General features: G+C 38.9%; 1 pseudogene; it reads left to right on the top strand.

The window, feature by feature from the left end:
- The first annotated feature begins 1706 nt into the window (after window positions 1–1706).
- LOC145068052 (protein DJ-1 homolog D pseudogene) lies at window positions 1707–12302 on the top strand (annotated as a pseudogene).
- Window positions 12303–13169: the final 867 nt, after the last annotated feature.

Genomic DNA, 13169 nt, shown 5'->3' with positions numbered 1-13169 from the left:
GTTGCAACAAGTCTAAAATCTTACCAACAATACCAGAATGAGAACAACAGAACATAAACCTAAAATAATATAGGGGTATTTGGGGTTACTATAGGTACTTTATACTTGAGAACTAAAAAGGATCTTCATTACTAAGTTGATAGTTGCTAAGTGGATACACTAAAGTTACATGTAACAAGGATGTTATAGACTTAGAATCTATGAAAAATTTTCTTTACCCCTATTCTTTGTGAATTTGGAGTTAAGGTCACTTATTCGAAGGCCTATCCTGTTTCGATTATATATAACTGGTCTGCACTTCACAAATAGTGATGTAACTAATGAATATTTTCTAAATAATTATCCAGATAGTTCATCTAATAATTATTTTATTACCTCAATTCTCACATAGATAACATGGCTGGACTCCATCCCCACGGCAACCAGTACCTTCCGAACGAAGTCATTGCTGGATGGTTTGGAGAAGAACTAGAGAATGATCATCCTATCCCTTTGAATGATCACCATGGTGAAGACCTTTCGGATGATGCTAACTCCGAACCCGAGGTTGAGAACCTACCCCAGGCAGCTCCCTTTCCAAATCCTAACCCTCGTCCGACTTTTCATGGCCCGACCCCTCTGTGGGTGGAATGCTTAGAAACATGGAGCCAAGGACAAGATCAGCCCATGCCATTTAATGGTGACCGAAGCTTTTATGACCTGAGCAATGGGGGCTAAACAGACAGAATCTTGCCAATCCTGGTCCGTAGAGTGGCTCGAAATGAGATTCAAGGCAGGACAACCCTATATCAGATCACAGAAGTTGTCACCAATGCGAGAATGCATACCCTCCGCACCATTCGTCAAGAAAATGCTCGTGAGAGATCTGAGAGAGACCATGAAGCCCGACTTCAAGCACTAGCTGAATCACGAGCCGAAGTTATAGAACTTCGAGTACGCCAGAGGGTGTACGAAAGACACCTACTTGATGTGGAACGCCAACTGGCTGAATTGAGAGTTCACCAGAGGGATGAACGTCGCCAATAGTAGATGCCTTACTTTATTTTTCCTTGTTAAAAGGAGTCGTTTTCTGTCTATGCCCGATGTGGCATTTTCTATGAAACTATCTTGTACTATAAGTACTTTAGTTAGGCCTTTTTGATCTAAAGGACTATCTACTCTGGATATGATGTAAGACCTTTTACAAGGTCATTTTCCTGAAATTTTACATCTTAAATATCAAAGATATTGAAAGTCGGCTAACTTCTGTGTCATTCTTTATTCAAATACTCTCATCATACTTTCATTGGAGTATATCTGAAACATGCTTTAGTCAAGGCATTGGACTATAGCAATTTAGCTCCGGAGACATTTCCATGTCTCTTTTAGTGGTTGGATCATGTTATTCACCAACCAACGATACCTCGGCTTGAACGACAAGCGTCTTGAGACCATTCTACAAACTTACTTCCACTCATTACTAGGAATGCATCATAGGGATGTAGGTCAACCCTTCATGAACACACTTCCACTCAGTACTAGGACTGCATCATGGGGATGTAGGTCAAACCTTCGCGAACATACTTCCAATCCGTACTAGGACTGCATCATAGGGATGTAGGTCAAACTTTCGAGAACATACTCTTACTCTTTACTTGAACAATCGAAGTACATCTAGGGTCAACCAGAATCGCTGACAAAATCCTTATCTTTCGTATTATAGAATCATGTCGTCATCCAGAAACAGTCAGCTGAACAACGAAACCCCTGTTTTTCCTATGGACACCTCTACTTTCCAAGTCGCAGTTACAGCTGCCGTGATGGCTGCCGTGATAGCTTTCATTGCAAACCGCAGCACTGTCAACGCAAAGAAAACTAATAAAGGAGTTGACAATCTCGATCATGGTAACGATCCGAGAAATCAACAAATAGTAACAGTCGCCACCGCCCAAAACAACAACTCGGAGATCAAGAAAAGAAAACGTCAAGCCCAAGTGGAAAGCAAGCGATTTCAAAGAATTGTCATGCAACAACAACAAGTGGAAACCTCTGCCATCCCAGTACCGAGCAGACCATATGAAGGAACACTTCCGAAGTGCAACCAGTGCAACTATCACCACAAAGGAATTTGCCGAGTATGGCAATGCAATAATTGCAACAAGATGGGCACATTGCTCGTTTCTGTAGAACTACCTCAACCACGGCAGCTAGCCTAGTTTGCTATTATTGTAGTGAGTTTGGGCACTATAAAAGAAATTGCCCGAAGATAGAGATCAAGGAAAGAACCTGTGTCCCCTTAACTCCTACTCAACACTTCACTTCCACTACCGATGCTGGCACTAGCCAGATATGTCATTTATGTGGAGATATGGGACATCTCAAGAAGGACTATCCAATAACAATGAACTTGGGCACAGATGGGAAGATTCTTAGGATCACAGCTGCAGGAGAACCTACTTCGGACCCACGTTAATGTAATTAAGGCATTTCGTTGTAACAGACTTATAAACCATCCAAAACTAGTGCAACTAGAATCTTATCTTTTGCGAGATCTCGTCGGTATAGGGATGCTCGTGTTGCGTATACTTGTCTTTTGTAGTATACCTTGTTCGCAGCAATAGTCTTATAGTAAGTCTACGGTACTGTAACTCGGTTGATGGTTACACAGTTGTGTTTTGTCTGTAACGCCTTATGCTTAAATCTAATGTCTTTAGTTCCCATATTATTCCGACATTATCATACGACTAGATTCAATTTGATCCGCACAAAAACAGCTTCATACGTACACCTCTTTCTTCGAAATCGCCTTTCCAGCGAAGCCGTCATACCAGGTCACCGAAGTACTCATGCATGGAGTACCTCATATTTCTTAGCCCTTCCAAAGAAATCTCCACAAACCTCCCCGAAGTACCACTCGTACAGTACGTCAAGTTCAATCCAAAGATCCATACGGTTCATCTGTCGCTGAAGAATGTATACATAGGGGTGATATATAAACAAGGTTCTACAAGTTTAGAATTGATGATTCCACTTTAACTTCTTTTTCCTCGATGGGATGTGAGCTTAAAGAAGAATTAGTTATTCGACTACCTTTTCAATCTTAATTATATACAAATCGTATACACGAGACTACAATTGATGAACCATGTATAACGTCTAATATGAACGTCAGGACGGAGACTGGCCAAGACTACGAGTAATCGCATCATCATGTAAACAAGCCTAGAGCCCAATACGACTTCTGCAACCAGATCGCCCTACAGTCTAAACACCCACAGAAATACAAGAACAATCCGGACAACTTAGCGAACTACTCAGCAATAGAATTGGAAGACTAGGCTTCTCACCCTGGAGAGCTTCGGTCTTATTCTTCCAGAAGTCGACGGATTGCATCTTTTGTACCTCGGCTATCGAGGACTCCGTCAAGATTTCCATTAGAAATCGTTACCTCTGCCTCGCATAGACTAATCGGTTGAGCAAACGCAAGGAACGAGTTACCTTTCAGAAATGGACCGAGATCCAAATATCAGCAGTTTCGAGTGTTAGGGAAGGATGTCCTGAAGACTACCCTCCGAACTTGATGCGGACACTTCGAGTCCGTAGTGATACCCCTCGGATATGACCAATACGCCCATAATATTCATGAGCTTAATGAGTAGGGTACGCCATTCTTACTTGGATCAATTCGTCATTCTCTTTGTAATGACTTACTTATCTACCCTCATAGTAAGAAGGAATCCATGGAAACATTACCCTCAGAGAAACTTTCGCAAAGTTCTCTAAACACGAGTTTTGGAATTGAAGAGTCAAATTCCTAAGACACACTATTAGTGATTTGGGAATTCCTGAGTACTCTTTCAATTTATCATGACCGTTGAGAATTTGTCGACAGCAAAGACGCCGACAGAAATTCGCCAAATTCTAGGTCTTGCAGACCTACTATCGTAGTCCATTCAGAACTCCTCGCAAATTATAGAAACCCTTACGGCTTTGACCCAGCAGGGGGTGGCCCTTGACTGGGAAGTTAAGCAAGAGAAAGAAACCTTCGAATTCCAAGTAAGAGACCAAATTCTTTAGGATGACTCACTCTGGGAATGGCTTAATACGCTTCGTAAAGCGTGGAAAGCTAAATCCAAGATAGTTAGGACCTCCGAGATTCTTACTAGAATCGGTCGTGTATCTCACAAACTAGACCTACTCCGCGAGCGTAGTAATGTACACTTTACCCTTTGCGTCTCGATCTTGAAAACATACCTTTCCATCAGGACTCTTGTAAGTCCACTCGATGAGATCGAGATTAACGAGATCCTCGCCTTCGTAGAAGAACCGTAGTAACCCTCGACCGAGAGGTTAAGTGGACAAAGCAGCGCCGCCTCCCTTTAGTGAAGGTTCGTTGCGATACCAACCAAGGACCCGAATTCACTTATAAGCACGAGAACCAATCGATTAGGAAATTCCCACCTCATGACTCGATCATTCATACCTACTTCCTTACCTAAATTCTAATTTCAGGACGAAATTTCCTCTAACAGGGGGATGATGTGACAACCCGAAATTTCAATTCTATACAAACAATATCAAGTCAATAGAAGTTAGAACAGTTGCAGTAAATTTTCAGACTTTTGGTATAAGTTTGAGTATTTCAAGATTTACACTTAGAGAGATATCAGGAAAGAGGATGCATTAGGGTATTGTGCAACTCTGTTATTCCAAAACTCTATGATATTAGAGCTCAATGCCTGAATAAAATATTTTCTGCCAAAAACCCCAGGGGTATATATATGGTTCTTAGCCATATTTATTCATTTGTTACATTTCCAACTAGAGAAAAGCCAAATTCTCTCTCACGGATCTTCGGCCTTTCGTCCCAAATCGTGAGTACTTCTATCTAAGTGTATTATAGGGCTTGATATGTGTCTAGTAACCAAGAAATCATAAGAAGCCCACAAGATCAAAGAGTTTACGGCCCAAGAACATCTTGGACCGTAAACCCTTCTTTAAGGGGCAAAGAGTTCCCTAGTCCCTTCCTTTTGCAATGAAACTAGCCTAGACTTGTATCCTAATGTATGTAGGACTAGAAAACACCCCAAGAACACATGGAGTAAGGTGTTCACGGCCCAAGAAGTTCTTGGACCGTGAACCCCAATCAAGATTGCCAAAGTGTGCTTTAGCTCTTCATAAGCCTTGGACACTAGCCTAGATTCATTCCTAGTTAAGTTAGGGGATTAAAAACACCAAAAACACCCTTTACATGAGAGATTACGGTTGTAATATCTAAGGGAATTGGTTCTGGGGCCGTGAACTCCCCAAAGGAGTTGAAAGGTGCCCTAATCTCTTCCAAAGACTTTGCCATTAAGTAGAAATGCTTCTTAGGGTCTTGTAAAGCCCCAACACATCAAATGGTCAAGTTAGTATGAGCTTACGGCCGTAAACCCATGAGTTTATGACCGTAAACTCATTTGTTGATGACCTTAGGGCCGTAAACTCCATTAAGGATTTTTCCTTGAACCCTACACACACTAGCTTTTCCCTACAACACTTAGATGCAATCCTTGAGGCTTATAACACTTGTTAAAGGTGTTTAGCATGTCCTAGGGTGTCTAGATCTTGTTTATTAGTTGTTTAAAGACTAATTTGATACATATATGTGATATTATATGTTAACTAGGATCATAGAGTGTGTTCAAGACTTCACTTGACACCTAGCAATCGTACATCTTCAGTTCATCCGTACCACTCACTACAGGTGAGTTCATACCCCTTAATCAATGTTGTAAATGTTTTTAGATGTTTTTATGGGGGGGGACACAAGTAGAATCATGCTAGTTACTATATTCACATGTGATTAATAAGCAGCATTCAAATGATTTATTACTCACTAGCTGTATTACCAAACAGATTTTCATAAACGTTTTATATGTTTAAAACTCCTTATTAAACTGTTCATTATACATTGTATGTTTCATTTCAAACTCATTTACAATTGTGTTTCAAACAAATGTTTCTTTATACTTAAGCTGTTTTATCAAACCAATACTTTTGACCCGTTTTATAGGCTGACATCAAGTCGACCTTTACTTAGATAGTAGTCATGTTCAAATGTGTTACAAAACTTATTTTATGCTTTTATATTGTCAATTGCATGCCTATGTATGTATATTTATATAAGAAATTTTTAAAGGACTTAGGAAGGCTAGCCGATCTATTTCTTTTTCGCTGTTGGGATGTGGTCTGGTGAGGTACCGGGTATTCGTCCGAAAGTCGTTTAAATATTAGTTATGTATTATGTGTACATATATAGTCATAAAGGTTCTATCAGTCAGTTCAATACCCTTGGGTAGCAAGGGTATACTCCCATGTTCATACGTACCAGTTATATTACTAGTAAGCTACCATATAGGTAGTTTAGGAAGATACTAATACATTTACTAGAATGCGGCATCATACCACAAGTCAGTTCATTCATGAGTCTATACATGCTAGATAGAGAGAGAACACACATTACAGCTAGTACACACAGTACATTACTATACATGCTAGATATAGAGAGAACACACATTACAGCTAGTACACAGAGTACATTACTGTACATGCTAGATAGAGAGAGAACACACGTTACAACTAGCGCACGTAGAACATTACAATACACTACTATACTATTACATGATTACGTTAAGATGATTACGTTTAGATGATTACGTTTACATGATTACGTTTACATGATTACGTTTAGATGATTACGCTTACATGAGTACGTTTACATAGATACGTTTACATGAGTGCGTTTACATATACGATAATAGGACAGACATCACTAGGTGCTATAGCATGGAACGATTTCAGGATCTAACTATACCAATGAATCACAACGTATTGTGATAGTTATATTGAGTATACATGATCACAGTAATGTGGATGTTCACGGCTTGCAAACACGCAGGGGTCGTGTATGGGTCCCAAAATCTCTTTGACAGGGAAGCATCTAGCCTAGGATCTAGCCATCACATTATGCCTTATCCCTCAATAAGGCAAAATAGTACATAAGTAGTCACTTATTACAAATACTACAGTACTTACGAGATTACAATAAGTTAAAGGTAATTAGTACGGTTGTAGTTATTTGATACTACACCATAGTACTATTTCATTTTCCCATTACATTCACTTTGTGAACATTCACACGATGCACGGTAATGTAGAAGCTATATTTTTGGTTAATGATAGTCGGATTTAGGAAAATACACACTCTTACAGGAGACACACACAGATAATAGATGCCTTGGTAGAAGGCTACTCTCAGTAGGAAGCATAGGGCTTTCTAGGATGTTCAAAACGTTTTCATACTTACAGTTCATGTACATACAAATACTTACAGTTCATATACATAAAAATACTTACAGTTCATGTACATACAAATACTTACATACAAATTAAGACACTAAAATACTTATGATCTCACCAGCTTTAAAGCTGATACTCGCTTTCAAAATAACTTGTATCCTCAGGTCAACAGTAGACAGGTATCGATGCAAGGTTTAGAGAAGATGGTGCTCTTTCAAGACTCATCTTTCATTTTGATTTATACTTTAGTGTTTATCATAATTTGACAGAACACACTTGTATTAAAATTATATTATTAATGCAATGGATGATGTTGTTGCTTGTTTACTACTATTCATTGTTGTGATACCGTACATGACGTCCTCCACCCCAGAATGTTTCCACCGTTCATGGGTTTGGGGTGTGACACACACCCGCTACTTCGGGCCTCACCCGCTACAACAGCCCTGTCGCTCCAGGCCCCACTTGGCTTCGAGCCCCGCTCGGATACAAATCTGTTTCACTTAGGCCTCGCCTGTCACTGGGCCTCGCCCGCTAACATATACTAACACATAGGCATGTCACAACACATAAGCTAACATATACTAATAAATCCTGTCCTGAGGCCTCGCCTATCTTGGGCCTCGCCCTTGTCCTGCTACTGATGATTCATGGAACCCCGTCCACACTCCTACTGATAATGAGATACGGGCCTAGCCTACACTCACTCTTTCCCTAACTTGGGCCTCACCCCTGTTTTGCTGCTAATGAGATGTGGAACACCGTCCACACTCTGCTATTGGTGAGATACGGGACCTCGCCCACACTCACCTCCCTACCAGGCACATGCATGTATCACACAGACAACAAGTATAAACTATAATATAAACCATTCCTTGGGCACCCGCCCGCTATCATTGGACCTTGGTCCTGAATATCATTCTAGCATACTGCGCCTAGGGCTAACCCCCGGGTCTTCCTACTCATAACTACATGGGCTGGCATTGTGGCTGTAGACCCATTCACACAAAGGGAAACTCACCTGGTACTGCTGAACTTGCTGGTAACCCCTCTAGATGCTGACTGACAATTCCCTGAACCGCTGCTCCACTAGCTCCCCGAGCTACAAATACCAAAACATATATCACTTAGCTTAACTGTTCTCCAAAAATCAACTAAGTCAACTCTGGTCAAAGTCAACCTTCCAGGTCAACCCTACTCGTCGAGTCTGCCTACTGACTCGTCGAGTTCATTAGCTCATAATCCTTTCATTCGCGACTCGACTCGCCGAGTCAGCCCCTGACTCGCCGAGTCTACCGATTTCCGAGTCCTGACTAGGGCTGTTCACTATTCGGATAAAACCAAATTATCCAATTGGACAATTTGGATTGGACTATTTGGTTCGGATATTCGGATTTTTGGATGTGTTTTCAACAAAACCGAATTATTATTTTGGATTTCGGATTGGTTTTAGTTTATAAAATCAGAACCGAATAGTCCAAAAAAACCGAATAAACATTTATAATTTATCCATTTATAATATATATCTATAGATATTTATTAATTTTGTAATTTGTTTTTCAAAACAGGTTCAAAACGTTTCACCTGATAAAATAAACCATTAATATGCATTTTCTCTCAAAAGTTTTCTATCTATAAGATAATTAAGTTTAATATATCTTCTTATTTGTTGTTTATAAATTTCAAATCACAACTAAATAATTTGTTTTTGCTTCTTGTATAAAGTTGGTTAATATTATAATTATATGTCGTTTTTAAAATGTTTCGGTTTTTGTAAACAAAATTATAAAAACTGATCCAACCGAATTGTAATTGGTTCGGATCGGATCGGATTTGAATTTAGTTTGGACTATGCGGATTCATGTTTTGAAAACCGAAATCAATTTGGATTCACTTGATTGGATCGGATCAAACCGATCCATCCAAACCAACACCCCTAGTCCTGACCTGTCCAATTCACTGAGTCCCCACTCAACTCACTGATCCGAGTCCTAACTTGAAGGGTTTGGGGTTTCGCGACTTGACTCGCCGAGTCCAAGAAAAGACTCGCCGAGTCCCAGGCAATCTTCAACAGACTCGCCGAGTTGTTCTTCCAAATCGCCGATTTCCTGCCCAACTTCATCCAACTCGCCGAGTCCACCCATGTGGCTTGCCGAGTCGCTCCAATTCTTAATCCATTCAGTGGCTTTTCAAGCCATGCAGGGGCTCCAAATCATAGATCCTTACTTCCAAAGTCTATCCCTCACGTAAAGGTGCAAACTTTACGTGTAGCTAAGGAGATCTAGGCCCAAAACACTCCAAAGTTGGGTTTAGGACAACCATGCTTCACCTACACCCCCAAGACTGATACTTTATGACCCTCTAGGCCAGAATACACTTAGATCTGAAGTAGCAACTTCAGATTTGGGCTCTAACTCGAAATGGTTCAAGGACATGGCATGAAAGCCCCAAATCTCATAACAAAGGGAAAACTAGATGAAGAAGGGTGAAAATAACGACTTAATACCTTCAATAACTCTGAAAGATGACCCAAACTCTGGATCTAAATCCAATCCTTGGAGCCCCAAAGATTCCTTCCTTCCTTTTTCCTTTAAATCACCCAAAAATGGCAAGAGACTTGAATATGCAACAATAGAGGCTGAGGGTTTTAGTTTCTGGATGAGAGAGGCTCCAAGGAACCCTAATGGAGAGAATAAGACAATTAAATAGTGCCCGAAGTCCCGGATTTAGGGTTTGCCTCTTCAGACCGGACTCGCCGAGTCCTCTTTGCCGACTCGCCGAGTCGGCTACTTAATCGATCCCCCGGATCCCGCACCGACTCGACGAGTTCCTCCCTGGACTCAACGAGTTGAACCTTTGACTTAGGGTTTTTCCTTTTCTTTCCTGGTCTTTCTGATTATGGGTGTTACATATGGTGTACATGCAACCCTATAAACGTTGGATCTATGTTTTCTCTATTATACATGCAAATATTTAGTATTCCAAGATTTCATCCTAACTAGCATAATATGTAGCAACTATACTACAAAAGCCTAGTTAGATAACATACCTTTTGATGTAGCTTGAAGTCTTAAACTTTAAGAGCATAGCCCCAATAGTGTGGAAGCCTCAAGTGGAATCATAAATCACCAAAAACACCTTAGAAAGCTTGAGAGAATAGTAAGCACACTAGAAATTGGCTCACTCTTGTTTACTCACACACTAGTCTCAATTCATGTGCCAAAGACCTCTTTATATAGTATCGAGGATTAGGGTTACATTCATGTAAACCCTAATACCCATGACCTTTCATTTCCATAGGATCCATGGGTTAAAAACTCCATGGACTATCCATGCAAGCTTAGCCCAACCTAAATGAACTTGGCCCATCCTATATATAAGAGTCCATATTTAGTTAGTTCCTTTTTATCACTAAATTAATTCTAAATTAATTCTTGATCAATACTAATTAAATAATATGATTCCATATTAATATATTAGAACTTATAATATATTAATATAAATCATAAACACACTATTCTCAAAAGACTATCCATATAAATTGTTCCAGTGAAGTGCAATACCAATAATAGTTATGGGCTTAGACATCTAATCCAACAGGTAAGCCCTGAAAAAATGTAAGGAAAAGAAATAATTGGTTATTGATTATGATTTTTAACATCAACAAGGTAGATGACTTTTGACCTGTTGACATTGGGTTCACTTAGTTGTTTAATAACTGATTTGGCAATGCTACAATATTTTATATTCTTTTCAATTTGTGGGAGGGACATGGGCAAATCCCAAAGTCTACGTTTAAGATTTAGGTGTTGTTTCATTTTTACTTAATGGTTACAGCATTTAATCTTGTAATCTATATATGGGTTTTTTTGTTTTGATAGATAAGAAACAACCTTTGTTTATACAACATTTCTTTTAAGACGGAAAGCTAAATCAGTCATTTAATCTCTTTCCTTTATAAAGAGAAACAATATATGTTCACACAACACTTTTCTCAATCAAATATGAGGGTGAAATGCTCATTTGTTCTCATCAGTAAAAAGAAGAAAAAACCTTGGTTCATACGACACTTGTTTCAGACAGACACATGGCTAAAAATAAAGTCTTTCTTAATACAACAATTTTTTTTTCAAACAGAGAGAAGGGTAAAGCAGTCATTTACTCTCATCAGTAAAAGAAACAACCTTTGTTCATAGAACACTTTATTCAGATTTAGAAGACAGAAGGGTAAGAGGTCATTTTAGTCTCATGATTAGTAATTGTGACTATTTTTGTTGTTATACAGGATTACATGGAAGACTATGAAGTATTTGTTCCATCTCAATCCTTACAAGATCTTGAATTCCACGTAGACGCCATTTGCCGCAACAAATCAGCAAGTGACACGTGTCCTACAGATGTCCATGATTTTGAGGGGACCAAACATACAGTGCAAAAACGGGGCATGATTTCAAACTAACAAAAAATTTCAAAGACACAGATGCTTCAAGTTATGATGGTCTTGTCATCCATGGAGGCCTAGCTCCAAAATACTTGGCACTAGACCAAGATGTTATTAAAGTTGGTCAAACATTTCATGGATGCTGGAAAGCCCATAAATTCCATCTGCCATGGTAAACAGATTCTATCAACTACTAGTGTTCTCAATGTAATGGAAATATTTATATATAAATTTCAATCTCTCATCTGTACAAAAGAAACATCTTTGCCTTTTACTATAAATAATAGGTTTTTTACTTTGAGTAACCAACCAATGGTGAGTTGTTTTGACTTTTTACTATTGGATTTAAAAGGGGAAGAAATGTACTGCATATCCTGCTGTGAAATTGAATGTGGTGTTGGGTGGTGGAACATGGTTAGAACCGGACCCAATTGATCGTTGCTTTACGGATGGAAATCTTGTAACCGAAGCCGCCTGGCTAGCTCACCCTCAGTTCGTTTCTCAGTTCATGTCATTGCTTGGTATTCGTGTATGTTTCTAGTAACATTACATGGTTTTTTTATCACTTATATTATATACACACTAAAATCCGTATGCCTTTGGGACTCTAGTGCTCACAGCCCACCTGTGTTTATAAAAAATACCAAGATAATTAGATAAACCAGGTAATGATAGTACACCACCAATTTGTTAAAACTTATATAATAGCTTATATATTATATCCTCACAGTTACCATACTTTTTTTTCAAATTTATAATAGCTTATATATTATATCCTCACAGTTACCATACCTACGTGTCACATGTGCTACTTGTTACTTGCATCAATTAAGTAGTTGGAGATCTAGTTGGATATAAATAGTTGGTGAGTATCATATAAGAAAAGTAACAAACAAGGTTAAAAACTACAGAAATTACAAAAGTAACAATCAAGGTTTAAAACTACAGAAATTATAACAAAGTAAATGGATTTGATTATATAATTATGAAGTGTCTAACCTCCAATCCACCATGAAAGCAGAATGAAAGGAGATCTTTAGACCTTAATGGAAGCTGTTTATCTGGAGGGTAGACAAAAAGAACCTGAAAGTAATGCAAAATGATAAGAAATCATCATATCATATTTCATAACAATGGAAGAAAGTCAAAGTTTTGAGTTTTGACCAGTAGCTGAGGCTCAAGATTTGGTTCTACACGAAACTGATGCCTTCCTAGACCTTCAGATCTTCTTCCAAAATACTGCCTCTGAAGTGCCTAAATGTCATAATTTGGATGCAATCCAACCACTACCATGCTCTCAAATAGCCTAGAAGGTTCTTTCAATATCCTTTGATGATAAAAGATTTGGAAATGATAAACAATCATCAAGAATTCAAGTTTCAGGAATGAAAGATAGGAGTAGAGAAAA

This window comes from Lactuca serriola, chromosome 8 (assembly GCF_051521515.1).
Source record: "Lactuca serriola cultivar US96UC23 chromosome 8, Lser_US96UC23_V15, whole genome shotgun sequence".
Lineage (NCBI taxonomy): Eukaryota > Viridiplantae > Streptophyta > Magnoliopsida > Asterales > Asteraceae > Lactuca > Lactuca serriola.
This window is presented reverse-complemented; position numbering and strand designations above follow the sequence as displayed.